At 35.4% G+C, this 26,351-nt stretch overlaps 1 pseudogene; it reads right to left on the reverse strand.

Moving 5' to 3' along the window:
• Positions 1 to 1,235: 1,235 nt before the first annotated feature.
• Positions 1,236 to 24,938, reverse strand: LOC149535446 (uncharacterized; annotated as a pseudogene).
• Positions 24,939 to 26,351: the final 1,413 nt, after the last annotated feature.

The following is a 26,351-nucleotide window of genomic DNA, read 5'->3' on the forward strand; positions in this document are numbered from 1 at the left end:
CCTTCACCCTTACATTTCAGGTCAACTTGGGTTTGATCGGGTTGCCACGTGGTAGCACCTGATTGGCCTATCCTGCCACATCACAATCCATCTAGGTGCCATGTCATAACTATCATGGACCTGCTACCACATGGTGTCTTGGCACTTCCCTACTTTTCTTAACTTCCTCACATCTTAATAATGTGGGAATGTGTCAGCCATCCATTTCACCAAGTGGCACAATCTAATGCATCTAATTGTTTGAGCTTCTATTGATCTTGTCGCTGCCACTTGTTAGTCTCTGATTCACTACCAAGTTCCCCATCACCTTATTGTAAAAGTATGATACATCACCTCTGACCTAGGCCCACTGCCACGTAGTGTCCAAGCTCTTTCTTGCATTATTTAACCTTCGAGCAACTTCATAATGCGGGCAAACGCCCACCTCAGATTCTAGCCACATGTCATGATCTGGTGCATCGATCTTGATCTCGCCATGTCAACATATTGAGTTGCATTTTCATTTAAAATTTATCTTTGATGACCTCTAGCTAGTTGACCATTTCATGCTTCAAAAGCCTTGTGTCTTTGAGATGCTTAATTATTGAATGGAGTTGTATTTAAACAAGTAAAAGCTCTATCACATAATGAATGTGGGATAAATATGGTAAGCATGTTCCTTCTCTTTCTCTAGTGTTGGTGACTTCTCATTGTTCTTTAAGAACCTCAAACTCTTGTAGCTCTTCCACATTCAACTTAGATCCATATTGTTCTAAGAAAAAATAGGGTTACATGCCTAGAAAGCATATCGATTAATAGAGGTTGAATCTCAATGGGTGCAACTAGCTCCTGTCTTGAATGCATGGAATGCGGAAAATGGATATCTATAAGAGTTGATAACCTCTCTAAAGTCCTCTTTACTTTGTCTTACAACTTGATGAAATATTTCACCTAGCTTTTCTCTTAGTGTGGATGGTCTTTCCTTGCTCTAACACCACTTTCTTCTGGCATGAGGCTCAATGTTCTTTCCCCATCGACTTCTTCCTGTAATGACATCTTTCTACTTCTTGACATGGTCCTATCTTACACATGGGATTCCCTCACTTGGCTCTTCTCTTTAATTCACAGGTCTCCTCTATTCATGCATTTAAACAAGAAACAACATATTGGCAACATGTTCCTACTTAGCGTTGGGATGCTTTTCTTCTATGCAGATGCCGCACGTGGGTGACTCCTTTGGTTGGGCTCTTTACTCTTTATACTAACTCTCTTTCTAGTGTGGATTTTGCTGCCTTTGAATTTACTCCTATTTTTTTAAAGGCATGTTTGATTTTAAAAAATAAAAAATAAAAAGACTTATAAGATGCTTTGAGTCTTCTTTCTGGATCTCGATCTAGAAGTAAGGAATTAACAGTCATTTGTACCAAAGCTCCCTCAAAAGAACAAGCCTCCAACAAGGAGTCATCCTTGTTTGTATTTTCAACTAAAATAATTTTCGCATACTCTTCTTCACCTACCATCCTAGCTTTATGTTTTTTTTTTAACTCCTCAGCATGGGCCTCAATCCACCTCTTTTCCTCTTCCCTTTGTCTAGCAAGCTCTAATTCTGTAACTTTTGGAACAGGGATTGAGACCCTATTTTCCTTTTTATCTGCCTTCTTACCAAGCTTCTCCATTTCTTTTTCTTCCTGCTCCTGAAGCCTATGAATTTCATCTTTTTAGTTGCAACCTCAGCACACTTGGTAGATTCTTCTTCCTTCTTCTTGGTAGCCCTTGATTTAGCACCCTCAGCCTCCTTTTAGTACTGAGCTTCCTTCTGTCATGCTTCTCTGTCTTATGCATGGAAAATTTTGCATTTCAAAACTATGGTTCCCTTGCTCTTAATGCTCCCTGCCTCGCATTTTCCATCTAATCTGCCACTATAATGAGAAGTCATACCAAGGATAACAACATGCAACCATGAAACCATGGTTGCCTTTTTAGGTCTTCAATAGTTAAGCACATATTTAGTAGGAATGAAATCAATTCATCTAACTGATTGAAGAAAAGGAGAATATACAAGGGGTGAGAACAAGAGTGAGGCAGTCTAAACTTTGTGCCAAATTTACCATCCCAATACTAGGGATCATGTATTAGCTAACCAGACTTAGTATGTCATTCATAATGTAGGTGTGAGATTTTAGGAACAAAATTATCCTGTTATCACTCAAAAGAGGTTGTCCTAAATAAAACCAAACTATGCTATCAAAAGGTAACAAAAGCCTCTCAAATGTGAATGTGAAACTTTCTCAAAATTCATCATCAATAGCAAGTAATTCAAGATTCTTTTCTGCTTCCTCCTCAAACACATTTGGAGATTTGAGATCTCTTTAAGCTTTTGTGGACTCATTGTTGATTGTATTTCTATGATCGTAATTCCCTTCCTTCTTATTGGTAAATCCAAGATGCTCAACAGAATGTCTCCTTGTCAAAATACTATTAAACCCCACTTTTATATTCAGTCTAATGCAATTAGTCGGGCCCCTAAAAGTGGGTCTGACTAAAAAAAATTGTTTCAGAACAATTAACCTGTAAAATTGACTCATTCACCCTCTAGCACTGATTTGAAACAAATTCGACCACTAAAAGTGAATTTGAAGCTCATTTTACATATTTTTGCAAACTATCAATTTTGTGTTAGGAGGTCATTTGAGTGGCCTTAAAAACTGATCCAAATAGATAATTAGGCTCTGGGAATTGACACACTAATTCTCTATTCTGCATACTCCTATCCTATCAAATCTCATCTCATAACAAATTCTCAGTCAAAAGATATTGACTATCAAAGTTGCCCTTTTAGAACTACCTGCAAGAAAACATGTCAGAAAGCAATAAATCGTGTTCGAATTTGGCTTTGAAAATTGGGTAAATTGACACTTGGGAGGATGAAAACTAAGGTGTTGGTTCACTGTCATGAGGAAAATATAAATTTGGGATTAGGGATCATGATGAATAATTGGGTGCATTTGGTGAATGGTCAAAGTGAGCTACTCAGAATTTGTAGACTGGAATTACTGATAGAAAAATGTTTTATGCAAATGGAATTGACCTAGAAAAGTGTGCAAACGGATCCATCAAGACTTGAAAATTGGCAGACTTGAAGTATTTTTAGAGAATAACATAGTGGTACAATCCATTCAATCTCACCTATTACGGATTCAGAGTTACAACATCACGAACAGGGGTACTGACAAATCTACACTTCTTGACACCAGTAAACAGTTAGAAATTCCATTTGGAATCACGTTTGAAAATTGTTGAGATGAATTCATCATAAGCTCAAAATTGAAATGTAGCAAGTATTTAACCTCTAAAATATAATGCAAAAGGACTTTTAAATTTGGTCAACAAGGTCAAAGTTATAACAAGTCAAACAGGGCTTTCCAAAATTTTGAACAATTCACATCAGCATGACAACAATAAATGACCAACTTTGAGGGATTCAAAACCTAGTCAAACGAATTCAAAATGACTCAAAATCTAAAACATAAGCTCTTTGGTATGGACACTATACATTCCCAAAGTGGTGAGTCATGAAACATTATTGGGTACAAGATATTCAATTACAAACAAGGGCTCCTATCGTTGCTTGACACTTTAGCAAAAATGTAGAATTGACAATTGCTCAAAACAAGACTTCACGGAATGACTCAGAATGATAGTTTATCATCATGGAACATAGATGCACTGAATGTAAGGTGTTAGAAACATTAAACACCTCTTAAGCCTCACAAGTACAGCTAGGTACATATGCATTTGAAATCATTTATAGGGCTTGATTTCTCAATGGTACTCAAAATCGAGGCTTTGATTTTGAGTCCCAATAGTGGCTCTATCTAGGGGTGTATGTCCCTTGTAGGCATGGCAATAATTTAGATCTCTAGAAGAAGTAGACCACACACTCGATAGCAAAAACTTCTCTCGAACAGCTTTATTGAAAGCAAGGAAACTACTTCTACTATGTACAAATGATGGCCCTGAGCCACCAACCTTCAACAAAAATTTTACCTCTGTCATAAATCTAATTTTCATCTAAATTCTCATGAGGTAAGCTAGAAATTTTTCTTGTATCAATTTCATCAATCAAATTAGCATCTTGAAACAACTTACTTGGCAAAACGAAATCTACACCTTCACTTTCATAACGCATACAAAAACTAGCTTCACCTTCAACTATTTGCTCATTATGAAAGTTTTGATCAGCATGCTCAAAAATATCATATTCAAACTGAAAATATTCCTCAACAAATGATTCATGCATGCTATCAGTCTTAAATATGAAGGCATCACATTCAATATGGGGAAAAGGATCACACATATCTTGAAAATATGCATCCTTGTGTATAGTTAGATTGTAGTCAAATGAACAATCAGATTTGTACTCACAAATATCATCAATGTTAGAATTTGAAACTAATCCATAATCCTTTGATGACTCTTTGAAATCAGCAAGTGAATTAGTCATCACATTAGAGTATTCATAATAAAATTCATTACAAGGTGCATGTTGATTTTCAATAACCTCTTCATCAAACACCTTGTCATCCATATTATGAGATGCAGCATCATCCTCATAATCATTGTCAAACTCAAAAGAAGAACAATCTGATCTCTCACAATAGTAGGATAAAGTATCATCATTAAGATCATCCTTAGCTAAATCTGAACCATCCATGTGCTCTTCAAAAAGAGGGTTGATAATCCCATGCCAAGTGCCTTTGTAGGCATTATGACAAGTGATGTGTTGATCAACATCAAACTCCTCACCATATAAAATATTAGTGAAAACTTTAAAACCATTTCTAACATCACTGTCATGGATACTTTCAACATATGAAGAAGAAAAATTAGAATCATCACAAGAAGACCAACCATTAACTCCATCAACAAAGCATGTAGAAAATAGATCAATATTAGTTGCATTGTCTTCATGAAGGTGATTCAAATGTTTTGCAAACCAATTATCTTTAAGTGCTGATGCATTAACCTCAAAATCATTTGTATGTTGATTATCACTGCATGCATCCTGAAGACATTCATCTACACAATCACGTAATATGTCCTTATAGATAATCCCTTTGTTCTCATATGGTGTAGACAAATCTTCTTCACAAATTTCAACCTCAAATTGATTTATACAATTCTAAAATGGAATTTCACTTTTAGATTTAGAAATAGTACTCATACCTTTACTTGCATAAGAGCACTCACTTGCGTCATTGATTTCTTCTTCCCAATTTGTATCGGAGTCATATGAAGACGAACATGTTATATATAAATATTAGCCCTATAGATAGATATTATCTATTGGGATAAAATGAGTTATGCTCATTGGGGAGAGATGGTCAAGTGATTCATGGCTCTGGTCTTGAAAACTAGTATAGTTAAAAACTATCGAGGGTTCGAATCCCTCTCTTTCATTTTGTTGATCAAACAATTTAACCTAGCTTATGAAAAAAAACTATCAATCTCCTCTTCTTGATTTGAGTACCAACTCTCATCATTGTCTTCACATGATGCTTCTTCACAATATATCAAATCAGCAATTTTACCTTCACCACTTGAAAGATCAGTTCTAACTTCCTCTTCCTCATACTGAGATGAATATCCTTCAACTTCAAAGTTTATAACATTCTCAACAAAAGGCATATTATCATTAGGAAAAGAAACAACTAAATTTATTTCTTGCATATTTAATTGATCAAGTGAAGCAACTTTGTCATCTGCTGTTGTGATATTATAAACACATGCACTATTTTCAGCAAGAAATGAATTAGCTCCTCTCTGTAACAAAGAGTCTTCATTTGCATATGTTTTTAATTCTGAAATTTCAACAAGATTATTTACAACAATAGGGGTACTTATTTGCTGAGCTGAAGTCAAACACTCTTTATGACATTGATTCTTCCTTTAAACCTCATCTTGCTAGCAAACATTCCTATAGAAGTGACTCTGAGATAAGCCATATTTTATATTGTTTTCAATCTCTATTGTTGTCATGAATGCTTGATGCAAAGTCCTAGGCTCTTTATCTCTTAATAGATAACTCATCTTCTTATCAAATGCATCAAGATAAACAACTAGACACACCTGATCATCTGGCTTATAACTTTTAGGAATTTCATTCAAAACTTTTGCAAATCTAATGTTGAATTCAGGAACTAATTCATTACTTCTGATTTAAATCTTCAAGAACTTATCAAAATAATTAGAGATGCTTACTATTTCCTTGAATTACTTCATGAAGGCTGAAATTAATTCATCCCAAGATGAAATTGAACATACTAGTAGAAAAGAAAACCAATCCCTAGCATCACCTTCTAAAGTCTGAACAAACAACTTCATATGTACATCTTCATGAGCAATTTCAAAATCACCAATCAAGTCACTAAACAACTGAACATGTGACTGGTTGCATTTTCATGGTTCCCACTAAATTTAGGAAAATAATTTCTGAGGTTATACGGCATAGGGTTTGGGAAAACATGAATGCCTTCAAAACATAATGGCATATAACTCTTGGTAGAAACAAATCTATAATTCTCACCAACCAGCTGCATACTTGATGTAGGGAAATTTGACATTTCTAATGGATTTAAAACTTATTCACCACAATTACTTTCATAATTCATTACTTGCAGAAAATCTGAAATTCTTTCTACCAATTTAAACTCTGAACATACTTCAACATATGAAAACACTTGCTGAATCTATTCTTCACAAAGTATGCTAAGATAAATCAAACCAATCTCCTACTTAGTGCTGAAATTACCACTTGATAGAGAAACTTGTGTAAAGAATACTTTCATGGAAATGAAATCACCTGAAATTGTAAAATACCTTTAGTGTTGTTGCATGAAAACATTGATCTGCTGATTGGCATAGGTACTAATTTCAATTCTTCACACCACTGATCAAATCCTTGTAGAGCCGGCATCTCCTTGAGGAGAACAAAATGAAATCACTAATGTGATTCATTTTATCATTCAAACTTCTTATGAGACCAGATCAACACAACACTTTAAAACTCATCAGTTAGGAACTTGCAGACTCTCTCTTCTTGTCTAAAACTTAACATAACTTTCAAATTTGCATTACCAAGATGAAAACTATTTGAAAGCATTTATATATAACCAATCTACACTGGTACAAAGATCCATTAGAGATTCACCACTCACAGTTTTGAGGAAGATTTAAATCATAATTCATAACATGACAAATCTTAAATGAACTTTCAACTAATAGAACTTTCAAATCTTTAAACATTTAGAAGAGAGAAACCACCTTTACACAATTCTGACTCTGAAATTAGAGTAGTACTTTGAAAACCACATGTTAGGAACCTGTGTGTTCCTTCTGTTTATTTTGTTAGAGTAGTGTTGTTGGACGCATATGCTTTGTAAGTCGTCCCGTGAGTATATTTTATTATCCCACATGCATAGGTAGTATTACTTTTCTAGATCGTACCCAGTATATAAGAATAGGTTGAGGCCCTTGATGGGCACGGACGAATTTATTGTATTGAGCTTGCTCAAAGGAGGTTACCCCCTCGAAGTGGCCTGCGATCAGTAGATTCATTCTGAGTTCTGCTATCACTTTGTATTCTGTTATTTCGAGCATTCACACGATATTGCTATAAGGAGGTTCTTCACACCACAATTGACTGAATTGACTGGAAATAAAACTTAGTAGCAACATAATCTGCATTCAATCCTTCAAAGCTACTATTGTCTTGAACAAAGCATCACTGGGGTGCATGACATTTTGAATAACAAAATTGGAAAAATACATCAGAGAGCTTACTCCTACAACTTTTTCATGCACTTCTCCTACTGTATTGAATCTTTTCTTTTAAATTCTCAAGGTTTTTCTACCATTCAGATTCAATACAACTCCCCAATAGAGTCACCATTTTGTTGGAGTTTTGAAATGCTACAGGTTTTAAATTACCCTGATGAGAATGATACACATCTAAGGGTAGCTAACTCCCATCTCTAACATGTCCTTTCAGACACCGAGCCAACTATAAGGCAAGACCCTTCTTCTACTTTAGGCTCAACAAAATCTAGGTGGGTGGACCTCAGATTCAATTATATGGTACCAGTGCAAAAATGTATTCCTAAATCTACAATCAACAGATTTAACCCTTATTTCTCCTAATAACTCCCAGAAAGCCATTTTGAAAACAGTACCCCCTCTATAACTAAACTTAAAAAAATTCAAAAATTTAAAAACTTCTAAAGTTCAAACTTTATAATAAACCATTTTTGCATTTAAAAGTTTGCACATGACCTTCAATTTTCAAAAAAAATGATTAAAATTTTGATATTTAAAAAAAAAATCATTTTTCCTTCACCCTTGCATTTCGGGTCAATTTGGGTTTGATTGGGCTGCCACGTGGCAACACCTGATTGGCCTATCCTGCCATATCACCATCCATCCAGGTGCCACATCATCACTGTCAGGGACCCACTTTTCTTGCATCTTAATAATGTGAGAATGTGCCAGTTGTCCTTTTCACCACGTGATGCAATCTGATGCATCTAATTGCTTGACCTTTTGTTGATCTCGTCATTGCCACTTGTTAGTCTTTGATTCACTACCAAGTTCCACATCACCTTACTACGCAGGTATGCCATGTCACCTCTGACCTTGGCCCACTGCCATGTGGTGCCCAGGTGCTTTCCCACATTATTTAACCTTCGAGCAACTTCATAATGTAAGCAAGCGCCTACCACAAATTTTGGCCACGTGTCATGATCTAGTGCGTCGGTCTTGATCTCACCACATCAGCATATTGAGTTGCATGTTTGTTTAAAATTTATCTCTGACAACCTCCAGTTGGCTGACCATGGGCCCCACATGTATGGTTTAGGCTTCAAAAGCCTTGTGTCTTTGAGACACTTATTGAATGGAGTTGTATATAAACAAGTAAAACCTCTACCACATAATGAATGTGGGATAAATATGGTAAGCCCATTCCTTCTATTTCTATGATCATAATTCCTTTCCTTCTTATTGGTAAATCTAAGATGCTCAACAGAATGCCTCCTTGTCAAAATACTTTTAAACCCCACTTTTCTATTTAGTCTGATGTAATTAGTCGGGCCCCTGAAAGTGGGTCTGACTAAAAAATTAAAAAAAAATTCTGAACAACTAATCTATAAAACTAACTCATTCACCCTCTGGCACTGATTTGAAACAAATTTGACCATTGAAAGAAAATTTGAAGCTCATTTTACATCTTTTTGCAAATTGTCAATTTTGCATCAGGAGATCATTTAACTGGCCTTAAAAACTAATCCAGATAGATAACCAAGCTCTAGGAATTGACACACTAATTCTTTGTTCTAGATACTACTACCTTTTCAAATCTCATCTAATGATGAATTATTAGTCAAAAGATATTGACTGTCAAAGTTGCCCTTTCAAAATTTCTTGCAAGAAAACATGTCAAAGCAATCAATCACGTTCGGATTTGGCATTGAAAACTAGGTAAATTAACACTTGGGAGGATGAAAACTAGGACATTGGTTCATTGTCACGAGGACAATATGAATCTAGGATTATAGCTCATTATGAATAACTAGGTGCATTTGGCGAATGGTCAAAGTGAGCTACTCAGAATTTGCAAACTAGAAATACTAATAGAAAAAAAAATTTATGCAGATGGAATTGACTTGGGAAAGTGTGCAAACAAATTTGTTAAGACTTTAAAATTGGCACACTTGAAGTATTTTTAGAGTACAACATAGTGGTATAATCCATTCAATCTCATCTATCACAGATTTAGAGTTATGACATCACAGACAAGGGTACTGACAAATTTGCACTTCTTGACACTAGTAAACAGTTAGAAATTCCATTTGGAATCACATTTAAAAACTGATCGAACGGATTTTTCATAAGCTCAAAATTGAAATGTAGCAAGTCTCTAACCTCTAAAATGTAATTCAAAAGGAATTTTAGCATTTTGATGAACTGGGTCAAAGTTATAACAATTCAAATAGAACTTTCGAGAATTTTGAACAATTCACATCAGCATGACAACAATAAATGACCAACTTTGAGGGATTCAAAACCTAGTCAAATGGATTCAAAATGACTCAAAATCTGAAACATATGCTCTTTGGTATGGACACTAGACATTCCCAAAGTAGAAAGTCATGAAACATTATTGGGTGCAAGATATTCAATTGCAAACAAGGCCTCTTGTCGCTACTTCACACTTAAGCAAAAATGCAAAATTGACAATTACTCAAAATGAGACTTCATAGAATGACTTGGAACGATAATTTATCATCATGGAACACATAGACACACTGAATGCAAGGTGTTAGAAACATTAAACACCTCTTAGGCCTCACAAGTACAGACAGGTACGAATGCATTTAAAAGCATTTATAGGGCTTGATTTCTCAATGGTACTCAAAATCAGGGCTTTGATTTTGAGTCCCAACAATGTCTAAAGGGTAATGAAAAATACAAGTCATGATCTAACAATTAGATTTGATTGCATAGTTGCATGGATAAAGAAAGCATTCAAGGTGTATGAGTATGATGCTTGGTCACTTAGTCATGCCATTAAAATAATAGTGAAGAACATAAGGCCATTAAAATAATAATAAAGAACAATTAGCTTTGATCGCACAGTTGCATAGATAAAGAAAGCATTCAAGGTGTATGAGTATGATGCTTGGTCACTCATTCATGCCATTAAAATAATAATGAAGAACATAAGTTAGGAACTGGTAAAAAGATCAAGAGTTAATGATGTAAGCTTTGATCTCACAATCGCGCAATTAGAGTAATAAGGAGAAATAAAGGAAATGACCAAGTGAATTCTCAAATTTAACATATTTCGTCTGGTCATAAGCTTAAAATGCAGTTGATATGTGTCAATGTGATCATGCAATGCAATCAAGAGATGTAAAGTTTTATGTCATCGCTCCATCACACTGTTAAGAACACAAAATAAAATATAACCTGCAAAGCAACTATCAAAACATGATGGCAGTGTTCACTCAATCGTGCGGCTAAAAGCATAAATCAAAAAGGAAGTTGTGAAGCAGAAACAAGGTATTTTAGTTGTATTTTCTCTTTCATAAGGCCAAAATTTTAAGCATGAAAATAGACAGCACAGTAGAGATCAAGGGTTTTGCAAATTCTCAATGAGAAACAAGGGTTAGAACATGGTCACAACATGAGACTTAAACAGTAAAACTATTGTAACCTGCCAAAAAGAGAGGTACTATTTGAAATTGCATAAAAGGGGATTTAGAACGTTGGTAGTATGAGTGTCATAAAGCTATATTATGATGCTTTTCTAAGTTTTCAAAAAAATACATGCATGTTAACTTAAAGACACCATTAATGCTATCTTTATGCTCAACTGGTATTAAAAGGAGATTTAACATAATTCCAATTACAACATTAACAAAGTTTAAGAGCCAAAAAGAGAATTAAGTGTGAAGTTGTTTCAAGAGAATTGAGTTATAATGAAGTTTTTGAGGAAATTAAAATTAGAAAAAAAAAATGGCATAGGAAGAGGGCAAGTTGATAGCACAGATCAACATAGAAGAATTTGCTCAATATGTTGAGCAAGCCAAGACAAAAATATCCAGTTTATATGTTGAGGAATGGGTATATTTTCTACCAGGATTCTCAAATGCTCAAACTATCAATTCACACATTTTCAAAGATGCATATAGTTTTTTCAAAGATGTAACAATGCTAGAAACTAATGGAAATGAGCTATCATGGTATTTCTACAATAGTCAATTTTGTGAGCCACCAATTTCAAATCCTTGGAATAGTAACATGGAAAAGTTGATTATGCTAGAGGTGATTGTACATGTAGATTTGGTAAAGGCCTTGATAAAGGCATATAATCCTATAACTCATGGATTCCATAGGAAGGATATGAGTCTTTTGTGCAAACTAGATAGAGAGACCTTCATAGGATTCTTTAGCCTAGGAGGACCTATGACAAAAATCATCAAGCTACATAAAATAGATGAAACTTTTAAGACTCAAAAGAATTTCTTCACTGGAAGGTTTATGCGAAGACGTATCCCTAAGTCCAAAAAGGAAAAGGGTGAGCTCCCTAAGAAGGTAGGAGACATCATGCCCTTGGAGTTTTTCAGAAGATACTTCTAGTATGCTATTTTTGGAGTTGACAAGGTGATAGGATTGAATGGTACGATGAATGCTCTTGGAAATGTATACATCATGGCCTTAGACATATAGAATTTGCATCATAATGTAGGGCATGATTTTGTGACCCATATTATAAATGTTATGCACAATGAGATTACTACTGCTCAAAGGGAAGAGATGGGGAACTTCAAATTCCACCATTACTCATTATTGATGCATATCATTCTTTATAAGAATATAGGGCACATCATTCATGATTCTATTGAAGGGATAGAGGAGAATGGAAAAAGCTTGGTATAGATGTAGACTAGATTATGGCAAAGGTTATATCCTTATTCTAATGTTGTAGCTTTCTATAATTATTTTGTTTTTCCAATTTCTAATATTTTAGTTGATGTAACTGAAAGGGTTCCTAGGGGTGTTAGGATGTTGATTAGACCATTTGCATGTCCTAATGAGGATAGGAGGTTGGTACATGATTGGGAAAGTATTTAACATTTAGAGAATTTTACTATTATAAGGGATTATGGATGCCCCTAGCCCTCTCATGTTTTGCCTAGGTATATTCTAGAGAGAATGGGGATTGAAAATTTATTTTGCTGATTAATAATGATGAACCGAGAGTACCTAGGACCTATAATAAAAAGAGGTATAAAGGATTTTGTCATAGGAAAAGATGCTATAGAAGAGATAGATGAATTTATGAGTGAATGCTTTTTACCTTCTGCCCCTACTATGACCCATGATCCTAATGACCTTGTTAGGCATGCCATAAAAAATGAGAAAGTTCAATATTCCAAGTAGCAAACCTTATTAGGAAGAGGATGTGATCATGAATTTCCTGGAGACAAAGGTATGCAAAGACAAGACATTGAAAGGGAAATAAATCATGAGAGTAGAAGGGGAGATGAAAAGAATAGATCCCTCCTTTAAAGGTTTCTATCATGAGGAGAGGTATCTTGATGGATTTAATAAGTGCCTCAAAATTTTTGAAAGTATAATGTCTTAGGTGCCTCTTGAAATAAGAGACATGGCAACACCTGAATCTCCAGAGCAAGATGGTATCATTAAGATTTATGATGAAGAGGATCAACCAAAGAGTTTAGCCTGGGCCCAAGGTGGCAAGAAGAAACAAAAGATGATTGAGATCCCAGACAAGGAAAGGGAGAAAACATTGTAGATTATTCCTAGGGGAACCAAATATTTTGATGATATCATACATAACTTCCTAATAAGGTAGGCTAGTCAACATGAATGAATCCTTAATAAAATAGAGCTTGAGGCAAGGATGATCAATGAAAGAATAATCCAAGCTCAAGATTTTATGAAGGATGTTAACATCATAAATTCTAAGGAGTTTAAGTTCTTCTTGTTTAAGATCAAATAGAATGAACTCACTCTGCAGTTGCAACCAGGAGACTCCCAAGAGAAAGTGGTTGAACTAGTGCAAAAGCTGCAAGAATATGATCCAAACAATAAGACTCTCACTATTGATGAGGCAAGAGAGCTGGTTAAGAGAAGTGGGATATTGATCTTCCTCAGATGGGAGTGTAGCTCATCTTTTATGCTAGATCAAATAAGAAGATAAATCAAATCTATCTCATTTGAGGACACTAACATTGCAGGAAAAGTAAAGGGGTTTGGATTTAATGTTGATACCAAAACAATGACAATATGGAGCATGGCCCCTGAATCTCATGAGCACCCATTGATAAAAATTGGAGACTCACCCCAAGGTAATATGATATTTTGGAGTGTCACTGCAACATCAAGTGACTAGATTCACAACATCATGAACACAATTTCACTCATGGGGAAGAGTAAAATGGATATGCTTGAAGAGAAATTATTTCAAACCTACAACATATCCTTTGAAACAATAAAAAATTATGAGGAAGAAATGAAGAAGAGTTATGTACTAGAGAAAAAGGTGACTTCCCTCAAGAATGAGTTGAAAACTTTGAAGAATGCAACCAAACCTATAGCAGAGGTAAAAGATCAAGAGACCCAAATAGATGCTGACACAAAAAATGTGAGTATGGATCAACCAATGGAGGTGGAAGATCTGGAAGCAGGAAAAGAAGTTGAAGTTAGGATAATGGAGAGCATGCTATCTCACAAAATAAATGTCCACAAATAGGCTTTCTAGAATCTCCAAAGCATCTACATTGTATTGCAGGGAGCAAAGTATATGTGCTCTAAGGCACTATCCATTATTTCTCTTCTATTCACTAAGTGGGGCTCCTACATTCCATTTTTTGATAGGTTGGTCCTATTTTTGGCTTAAAAGAAAGAATTTCCCAAAGAGACCATCATTTAAACAAGGAAAATGATCAACAGGGTCAAAGAATTGAATTCATTATTTTCTAGTAAGCTACAATTAATAAATATTAAAATGAAGACCATTGCCAATGGTACACCTAGATTCATATAAAAAATTGTTGGTGATGAAAATAAGCTTAGGGAATGGCAGGAATGGTCAGATTCTTTTGGTAACATTTTGTAGCATGAAAGGTTTGTTGCCTACAGTAATGGAGAAACTAACATAGTAACTATTTTTGACATTATTGATATTTTATACAAGCTAGAGGCAGATATGAGGAATACAATTGCAGAGGTTAGAGCCTTAACTGATGTTAAATGGAATAAGTGCCTGAACAAGATGAATATAATTAGAGGAGCTACCTGGCCAGATGAGGAATCAAACATTGCCATCTTAGAGGTTATAGTTGACATAAAGGCAATTCCATCTCAAGATAGTGACTAAACAAGCTAAGAAAAGTCAAAATAACATCAAGAGGGAGGACAATTATCTAAAAGAGATATCTTATCTTTGTGATTGACTTGTTTTGTGTATGCTCTCATTACAAACTATGAAGTTGATCTTGAACATCCAAATTGACATCTATTCTAATTTTGGCTATCTCCAACATTCTTTTTGTAATTGTTTTGTCTTATATGAAAAAAGTTGTTGTATCTTCTTTTTTGAACATGTGTCCTCCCATATGAAGCTTTTTTCAATCCTTATTCTATAAAAGGATTTCCAAGATGTGGAGTGAGGGTCTGAGATTCATTTTGTTGAACTAAGTCTAGCTCATTTTGGAGTCAGTCCAAATATATTACATATGCTTTTTCCAAAGATAGAATGAAAAATAAAGTTTACAATTGCTGATTTATTTCAGCTTTCTCTAATATGAGTTAACATCTAATTGTATATTTTCAAAGAAATTAATACAAGGATGCAAAAAATTGGTTGTTCATTTTAGAGCTTGTCTCTTCCTTTATTACCATTTAATTCTCTGAAGTTTAATAGAAGAGTTTATTAAATTTTAGTTGTAATTCATTTTGAATTATATTTCAGTTTACATTCTAGTTATGATCTAATGGTTTATATAAATGCTTGATGTAAATTGGAAGAATTCTTTGGTTTTCATTGAAGATTTTGATAAGAATGAGATATGTAAATGAATATTGATATTCTTCCCACAAATTTTTAAGATAGATATGATAAATAAATGTCAAAATCATATGAAGTTAATAGCCCAATGGATAAAGCACTAACCATTCATAAAATTTGATCTATTTGGAATGTTCCTATAGTATAATTTTTTTATAAATCAATCCTTTTATGTTTTACTGTTGAAGATTTGAAATGTCGATATGTACTTGATTCATGGAGTTTTAGGGTTTGGTAAAATATCCATTCATCATCTCTTTTATAGTCCTAGAATTAGAAGAAAATAGGCTAAATTATTTGATATAAGCGAATTCATGTTGAGATTTGAATTTTAAAGAATTAAAGAGTGAATTCCTAGGTATACCCACCTAAATTTTGCAGAGTTCAAAGTGAAGAAGACATTAGAGTCTTGTCAGTTGGTCCTCTTATTGTGTTCCTTTTAATGCCCATTATGCTTTCTAGCTAACTCCTAGGTATTATGATCTTTGAAGAGGTTGTTAAAATTATGTCAAATGAGAAGCTAGCAAAATGGTGACTCTATTGGGGACTACTCGTATTGGTCTATTTTAATACACAAACCTTGAGAATCTAGAAAAAAAATTATCCAACAAAACATACATGACATGGGTCTATCCAAATAATGCCTTGTCCATGTGACAGAGTTTTCATTTCCCAAAGTGCATCGTGATATAATTTTTGTGTATTAGGCCCTTGTGTCAGATATGTAGTCAAACATTCAATTCTCATGTTGTTTTCTTGTCCTCTAGCAATATTTAAGTTTTTTCCCCTCAATGGGTGGTGACATAGTCAAAGGTTTTGTAGGTAATGTTATATTTTAAAGTTTTGTTGAAATGGTAGATAGAAGGAAAAATACAAGAACATATACGAAGGCAAATCTAGAGGTCCCTCTATACACATAACTACCTCAAGGTGGTAGGAAGAACTAGCACAAGAAGAAAGGAGATCCTAACCACACATGGAAACCCTGAGATAATGCCTCAGCCCATTCTCAATACCATCATGTGATAGAAAGAGAATCCTCATCCTTAAATTTTGAGTTTGAGAACTTGAGACTTCTGGGGAAATTTTCACTACCCCATTACTAAAAGAAAGAATATACTAGGATAAAATTGTCTCTTCCATAGGAGATACTACTTTCAAACCCAATATGTGAAAAGAAGTAAACCAAAGGTGGGGGGTATAAGAACACCTTGAATGCTAGTCCAAACCTTGGGCAAGTTCCATATATTGAAAGAAATCTCATAGATCTAGATGATCCTATAGATTTAGAAACCACCTCTGTAGATCCTAATGAGCTATTGTTTGAAATTGAGACATTGAGGAAGAAGGTTGCTGAGGAAGATGACAAATGTATATGTTTGGAGAAAGAAAAAGAAGTAATCACCATGAATTCTCTCTTAGAGAGAGAAGCCTTTCTCAAAAGGATGGAAGCTCTAAAAGAGTAGAATAGGAAGTTGGAAAAGAAGTATTCCACTTTGCATTCAAATATGTTTGGAGAGATGGGAGAGATAAGGTCAAAAATCCAAGATCAATAATGTCTTCTAAAAGAGAAGGAAGGACCTATCATTTCCCAAATCCAACCCCATAAACCCATTAAAGAAAGCATAATAGATCTTTACATTAAGAATCCTAATAAAGGAAAGCAAAAGGTTGTAGGTGTACAAATCAATGAGCCTCAACTTGTCCCTAAGAATCTTGTTATATCAAAAATTTAGTTAGAGTTGGAAAGAGCTAAAAAGTAGAGGAAACATCTTGCAAAAGAGATAGATAAAGTTGAAAATGAGGTTGAAGCTTTGGAGACAAGGATGAAAATTCATTTCCTTAAATCTATGTCTGGCTTAACATCTCGACCAAACCAAACTTCACAAGTTGTACCTTTTGTCCTAACTGGTGTACCTATAATAAATAGCCAAGGTTTTTTCCAGATAATAGTAGTTTCCTCTTCCACTACTATTGGTTAGTTAGTTGCAACTCAATAAGTTAAATCCCCATACAAACCCAAGGGGATGGACCTAGCTTTTCAAATGTCTTAGGATTTTAGAAGAGGCCTATTCATATGGAAAGATAAAAGAAAATGTCCTTTGTAGGTATGCATAGTTTTCCTCATCCTACCTCCAATGACTTAAGAGATAAGGTTACAAAGTTCTTAGGAAACAATGTTATTACTGGTGAAGAACATCTCAAAAAATTCACTGACATGGTGAATGACTATGAAGTACAACATGAGGATGTTGTCATGAAGCTATTTGTACTCTCACTCATAGAGGATGCTAGGGACTAGTTTATGAGATTGAGTGATGATAGTATTGGCTCTTGGGATGATCTAGAAAATATTTTTAAGGAGAAGGACACTGTAGATCAGAGTGCATCCCATATGAAAGATATAAAACTATCAATCCCTGATTTTCATATGGAAAAAGAAATACTCATGGATGTCATCAATGATGAAGATGATGATGACTCTGCTAAATGGGAATTTTATTCTCTATCTAAGGAGTCTACCCATGATAAATAATGTGATGTAATTCACATTCCTATAGAGAGCACTGCCACAACACAAGAGTTTGTCTCTAGCTTAGACTCCCCTTCACCACAGAGAGACAACTTGAATGATAGACTAATATAGAAGAATAGACTAATATAGAAGAAGATAGGGAATAGAACCCCAATCTCACTCCCCAGAGGGATGATGCACCAAATGAAGAATTTTAGTTCAGACCTTATTTCTAGACTTCTTTCTGGTAGAAATTGAACATGAGGACAATGAGCAGTTTGACACCTCTAGTTTCTTAGATAATTCAAAAGAAGCACATATTTTAGACTTAATGGATACAATGTATGAGTCACCAAATGAGGTTATGTCCTTAAGCCAAGTCGAAGCATATCCATATCCTGAACCATTATCCTTAATCCATCTTGAGCTTATTGATTGGGATACAACCAAGTCTAATTACATTCTTAACTTTGACACTAACCACAACATTTGTGTATACCTCAATGCAATTGAACCATCTCTGAAACTAGGACCAAAAGAAACACCTATCAATGGGCCTAGTATCAATCATTTTAGTCATATGAATAGAGGTCTAACACTTCACATGTCCAACAACCCAAACCACATTATGGCAGGTTTTGATAAAAATATTAGAAATAAATAGAAGTAATGTATGTGAGGGTGAAAACCCAACTATGGCTTCTAAAGATGAGATGATTGATCCTTTAACTGAATATTCAAAAGAGAGGTCATCGATCCTAATTGAGCCTACAAAGAAATTTAACATTGGAACAGAGCAAGAACCTAGGATCATCCACTTAGCACAGTCATTAACTCTAGAGGAAAGAAGTGAATTTATTCCCTTCATCAAAGATAGACAAATTAATTTTGCATGGTCCTATGTTGACATGTTAGGGTTAGATCCTAATCTAATCCTTCATCATCTCAACATTGCTCTAGATGCTAAGCTCGTCAAATAGGAACTCAGAAAGATGCATCTTCACATAGATTGGTCAAAATATAGCTAGAAAAGTTACTTCATACCAACTTCATTAGGCCATTAGCTTATGCTTCATGGATCTCAAACATTGTGCCCATTTCCAAGAAATATGGTAGCATATGTATCTATATTAACTTTTGGGATGTCAACAAAGCATTTTCGGAAGATAATTTTTCATTACTCAGCATTGACACCATCGTAGACTTAATAGTAGGACATTCTATGTTCTCCCTCATAGATGGTTTTTTGGGCTATAACCAAATCAAAATAACGCCTAAGGATCAAGAGAAGATATTGTTCACTTGTACATGGGGAATATTTTGTTGGAGCGTCATGCCCTTCAACCTTAAGAATGTAGGAGCTACCTATCAATGGGCTATGACTAATATATTCTATGGCATGATGCATACCTTTATGGAGGATTATGCAGATGACCTTTTGGAAAAATCTCACACTCATGAAGACCATCTGTCGATTTTAGATAAGATATTCACATGCTTGGAATCCTTCAAAGTTAGACAAAATCCTAAGAAATGTGTTTTTGGCATACAATCTGGAAAGATCCTAAATTATATTGTCTTTGCAAAATGGATAGAAGTTGATCCCAAAAAAGTGTAGGCTACTATTAACATGCAACCTCCCAAGAACCTGAGCCATCTACACTCCCTCTATGGGAGACTTTAGTCAGTTTGTAGATTCATATCTTAGCTAGCCAAGAAGTGTGTGCCTTTTACCCATCTCCTTCACAAAGAAATAGTTTTTAAGTGGGGCAATTAGTGTCAAATAGCCTTTGACCTCATCAAGAACTACCTAATGAGTCCACCTATTTTGGTGCCTCCTATGCTGCACAAACCCTTATTATTATACATATCTCTCATGAAAAAATCAATCGGAGCCCTCTTGGCACAAGAGAATGACCAAGTCAAGGAATGGGTCATCTACTACATCAGTTGAACCTTGGTCAACTATGAGTTAAACTACACTTTCATTGAAAAGGCTTATTTAGCATTAATTTTTGCTTTCCAAAAATTACGCCACTATCTCCTGACTTAAAAAGTAAAACACATAGCCAAAATAGACCCACTCAAGTATCTTTTGAGTAAAGCAACATTGAGAAGAAGGTTGGCTAAATGGGTAATGATCCTTAGTGAGTTTGACGTTGAGTATATTGATAGAATATACATAAAGGGGCCAGCAATTGCAGACTAGTTAGCAGATGCACCTTAAAAAAGCTCTAATCCCATCCTAGCCAAATTTCCAGATACACATATCCTCTAGAAAGAGTCAGTTACATGGAAATTCTACTTTGATGGTTCATACATACACCATGGTTCAAGTGTTGGGATTCTATTCATCACACCTCTAGGCATGACCATACCAAAGTCATACAAATTGTTGTTCCCATGCACAAATAATATGGTAGAATATGAAGCTTTAGTTCTTGGTCTTAAATTACCCTTAGAAGAGAAATTGACAATAATAGAGATATATGGAAATTCCCAACTAGTCATCAATTAGGTGAATGACACATATCAAACCAAAGATGAAAGATTGCTACCTTATAAACACTTTGTTGATACTCTCAAGCCATGCTTTGTTTAGATCATATTTGGGAATATTCCCAGAGACAAGAATAGAGCATCCAATTCTATGGCTACTTTGGCCTCTCTACTCTAGTTACCAGATCAACAAGAAAGATATGAGTTCTTAGTAGAGGAGGTGGTTCAACCTATATTTATTCAACCAAAATCCCATATTGCTTGCCTTTTAGACACTTCCAACTCCCCTTGGTATGATTCCATTTCCACCTACTTACACGATAACATCTTGCCCTCTAACTTATCCCAAAACCAAAAATGAAACTTTATCTAACAAACCTCATGTTACACATTGGTGGTTGATACATTGTATAGGAAAGGTCTAGATGGCACTTTATTTAGATGTCTAGAAATTGATGAGTCTAAGATTACTTTTCATGAGGTTTGCATTGGCATTTACGAGTCACGTTCTAGTGGTTTCATCCAATCCAAAAAACTCCTCAGAATGGGGTATTTCTAGCCCATGATGGAAAATGATTCTATCGACTATGTCAAGACTTGTAAGAAGTGTCAGATCCACAGAAACCTCATTCAGGCTCCAGCTAGGAACTCAACCCATTAGCCACACCATGGCCCTTTTATCATGGGGTTTTGACTTGATTGGTGCAATCCACCCCTTCCTCTAGCAGACATAAATGGATTATTACAACAACTAAATATTTTACCAAATGGGTCAAAGAAACACCACTCATAGACTCCACTGACAAACAAATCTCCTCATTTATCCTAAACCATATCATTTTTTAGTTCGGCATACCTCATGCCATCTTAATAGATAATGCCTTTTACTTCAAAAATCAAATAGATGATGAGTTATGTGACAAGTTTCACACCATCCATCATTGATTATCAATTTACTATCCCCAGAGCAATGGCCAAGCAAAGGCCACCAATAAAAATATCATTAAAATCCTCAAAAGAACCATCAATGACATTGGTAGGGATTGGAATCTATAGTTAAATCCTACCCTATGGGCATATAGAACAAGATTTTGAACACCTAAGAATGCAGCACCTTTCTCTTTGGTCTACAACAGTGAAGCAATTCTCCCTTTGGAGGTTGAAATCTCGTCTCTAAGAGTCCACCTTCGTGATATCATGTTAGATGAGGACTATAGATTGGCTCAGTTAGAATAACTAGAATTACCATAAGAACATCAATGCATAGCACATGAACATTTTAAAGTGTATTAGAATAGATTGTCCAAACACTACAACAAGAAGATGAAGCCTCATGTCTTCCAAAATGGAGATTTAGTCCTCTGAGAAAACCCCAAAAATTAGTCAATGAGAGCAAAGAAAGGAAAGTGGGAGGCCAATTGGATTGGCCCTTATATCATCACATAATCCTTTGGGACAAGAAAATATAAGCTCTATGATTGTGATGGTGAAGAACTAGTGGAACCCATCAACAGTATCCATCCTAAATAGTTCTATGTTTAAAGCCTTGAAGAACTACCTCATATCTTAAAAATCCAACAAAATTAAACCAAAAAAACAAATAACGTTTCAAGAAAAAAGGGAATCTGGTATAACAGGATTGAGAGATACCACCTTTTCTATAAAAGGAGTGAGAGATAAAATCTTTCAACTTTCCTAAACAACACAAGTCCTTCATTGGGAAAATGCAACAAAACATGGCTACAACAACACTGTCTAAGCCAAATTTTGCTTGTTTGTGGCCTTTTCCTTTCATATCTCCACACTATTGCCACAATTGAGTTAATTTTATACATACCCAATTGAGAAACACTTGTGAGTTATAGTTTAGTGGTTCTTTGGTATTAGAAATAGTTTACAATAACAATAGCCAACAAAAATAGAAACAAAGGGTAGATAAGTAACTTACAGGAAACATGGAGTCTGATTATGTTCTAAGACATTGTGGGCATGAATTATAGGAAAATCGGTGCACATCTCAAATATATGTCACCACCAATATTTTCCAAGATCCATTTTACCCTTCATAAATTCCAATTGTAGTCCCAAACATCCTGTTTACCTCCATTATCCCAATTATAGCTCTCTGAGCTCCCTTTTAGCCTTTACCGCCCACTTTTGGTCTCCTTAACTCTTTATGTGCTCTGAAATGACTCCAATGATCTCCATATTCCAAAAAAAATCTCACTTTCATCCTCCTTTCACTACCACCAGATCAAAAATCATCAAACACGGTCAAAAATTTCAAAAAACATCAAAAACAGTATAAAAAATCAAAAATCCTGAAAAAATAGTAAAAAAATCTCCAAATTTGTCAAAAATCAAACAATAAATCAAAAACATGCCATAAATATTGTCTTTAATTTGGCATAAATTATTTTTGTATTTTTCAATCCGATGATCCATTGATTTCATGTCGAGCTAGTGTCCATCTATAATTGTTGCTCCTTTGAAATAGGTTTGTGTACCTTGACCGATTTTATATGAAATCAATGGTGAGGCCCCCTACATTGAAAAATATTTAAATGTTTTATGGCATTTTTCTTTGCCTATTACCTTCAGCAAAAACAATAAATGAACGCATCAATTGATTAAGAAGCAGCATTGTTATGTCTTGAAACATAGCTCAAGGCTTCGGAAAATTTGCTACAATGCAGATCACTGATGTATTCTTTCCTTTGTCTCTCTCAAAATAATATCAAACAATTTTTCCAACCTTATTTATGTTTCAAAGACCACGGTTGATCTAGCACCCTTCAATAAATATATCAATGCTATCCTGAAAGGTCCTTATGATCTCATGACTCATCTTTATAATTTAAGGACACTCCATTCAAATTGGTGCAAACATTTGTCATAATGGCACAAAATAAGTAAGCATGCATTTGAGAGACTGCAATGGCCTCCTTCAACTTTTCAAGCCTTTCAATGCCTTTTTCAAGGCCCCATTTTGGCTTTTCAAGCCCAAGGGCCTTTTTCAAGGCCCTGTTTCACCTTTTTAGGTCTAAAACGTCTTATTCAAGGCCTTATTTCACCTTTTTAGGCCCAAACATCTTTTTCAAGGTCTTATTTCACCTTTTTCAACTCAAATGTCTTTTTAAGGCCTCATTTTTCCTTTTTAGGCCCAAACACCTTTTTCAAAGCCCTATTTCACCTTTTCCAGCCCAAAACACCTTTTTCAAGGCCCTATTTAACCTTTTCAGCCCCAAATGCCTTTTTCAAGGCCCCTCTAGTGCCTTTTTTGGCCATCAGAGCCTCCTATAGGTCCAAAGGCATTTTCAAAGGCACCATGAGTATCTGTCTCAGCACACATGTAGAGAAAAATCCCAACTTTGGTCCTGAGCTTATCTATAAAGGCTATCAATATATACTAAATTCTACACTTCCATTGCACTCGCAATTCATGGTTTACCACTTCCTGCTTTTTCCCACCTTGTGCACTTCTGCTCTCCAATGTTACACAAGTTTGTACTCATCTTTCATTGAGAGCCCACCTTGTCATTCATTCATCACACATAAGTGAAGGTTAATCTTTCTCTAAATATTAGATTGTTTATGCTTTTATGGATATTAACAACCTTCCAATAATTTCCAAAAATTCTAAAAACATCCAAATCATTTCAAAAACACCAAAAAATATCCAAATATTTCCAAAAAAAAACCAAAAACATCCAAATAATTTCAAATTTATCAAAAACATCCAAAACATATCAACAAAATATCAAAAACAAAAATGACAATAAATATCAGACACTTTCAATCACATTTTTTTTCCCCCACAAACAACACACTTTTTTATTATAGCACATTCAATGCAACATTTAATGGACCACTTATTCTGGCCTCCCTTATGGAGGTGGCAGATTAGGATTTCTAACTGGGGGCATTTCCCCTAGCCTAGTTCCATAAGATGAGGCCACTGGCGTAGATCCCTCTTGCAATCAAACATCATCCATTGGTATCAAGAACCTCCCACTATGCAGTTGTACATGCAACAGTTACGTAAATTGTCTATCCATGAACTAAAACTCCCATCGCCACTCCAAGGGGATTGACTAATAATAAAGCCCCATATAATAGGTGGCTTCCCAGTCTACTTTCGCAATCCTTTACATATCCACAAACATATTATCCACCAACTTATTTATACCTGACATGGTGCTTGCTTGTTGAACCACATCCTGCTACTGTTGCATCTAATTGGTTGCCATTTTCCAACGCTCCACATCTTCTTGCACTCCATTCAACCATTGTTGCAACTGCCTCACATTTGACTCACTAGCTGCTAACTACTCTTGCAACTGCAATGATACGGTGTTCATTTTTGACACCACACCCCTAAAAGACTCTGACTGCACCTACAGTAACACCAATTCATTTTGTGTGCTTTCTAAATTGGCTTGCACCATCCTCAGTGACTCTTGTAACCTCTATGCCTGCACTCACTTAGCCTGGATTCCTACATCATTCCCCTCTGCTCATGACTATTCCACCCATAGCTCAGCTTCCAATGATCACACTCATACTCATTCTGTATTCACCACCACTTGGAGTCATCTACCTTTTGTTTGTGCTCCATCTTCACAAGCTTTATCCATCAACCTCAAAAAAAATGTGACTTCTTGTTCCGCATTTTCTACCCAGACTCTCTCCATGGCCAACATTTTTTGCAACTCCTCCACTTCTCTTATTGCTTGCACTCCACTCGTTGCCTCTAGTCATGGCTCCACTGCACCCAATACACCCTTCTCCTCTTTCATTGACCTTTGTCTTGGTATTTCGAGGCTAATCAACTAACTTGCTACATGTGTCACCTCACCCACACTAATATCCTCTACTACTCTCTAAGCTTTTCTTGCAGTGTTCCCCAGAGAGTCCATCTCCCCCACCTTTGTCGCTGCTTCTAACACAATTTTTGTCACACCAGGGGGACTACTCTCTGCCTACATCATCGGATCATCACCCAGTTCCACTTACAAATCCTACTACATTACACTCCCTAACAACAAAATCAACACTAACAAAGGAGTTTCTTCCACCCTAATTCCCAAACCCCAAGTTGTTCTTGCACCAGCCTTGACAACTCGACTCACCCTGCTCATGACCTAGCACTCGGAGCTCTAGTTGATACACCAGTTAACTTGACATACATTGAATAAAATTTTCCCTCTGCCCTTTCCTCACCCATCCTCCTTGGCTGACATCATCCATCTCTGCCTCCAACTATGACAAATCTAGTGATCTCAACATGCTTTCAAATGCACACTTACTTGGCCTCTTGAACAACTGAATCTCCAAATAGTTACGCTACCTGTACCTTCATTGTGCCTCTTTTCATATGCACATACTCCTCTATTTATGGCCATCGCTCACCATGCATTACACTTCACATATTCTTGTCACACATTCACTCTATGCAACCCACCACACCAGTACTAAGTACACTTGCCGCTCTACTCTAACATTACAAAACCCTAATCCCCATTGACACATATCTTCCAACACAATCACCATGCTTTATATTGCACCATTATCACCGACACATCCCATAACTTGTTACCAAAATCCTACAATAGCTTTATCTATAGAGAATTGAACAAACTTGACACTATTGTATACAATTGTCAACACTATTGGTCCACAAATAATGGCTTTTCTACTATC

The sequence above is a fragment of the Cupressus sempervirens genome, chromosome 10 (assembly GCF_028749045.1).
Source record: "Cupressus sempervirens isolate cs-2001-9-10 chromosome 10, ASM2874904v1, whole genome shotgun sequence".
In the NCBI taxonomy this organism is placed as follows: domain Eukaryota; kingdom Viridiplantae; phylum Streptophyta; class Pinopsida; order Cupressales; family Cupressaceae; genus Cupressus; species Cupressus sempervirens.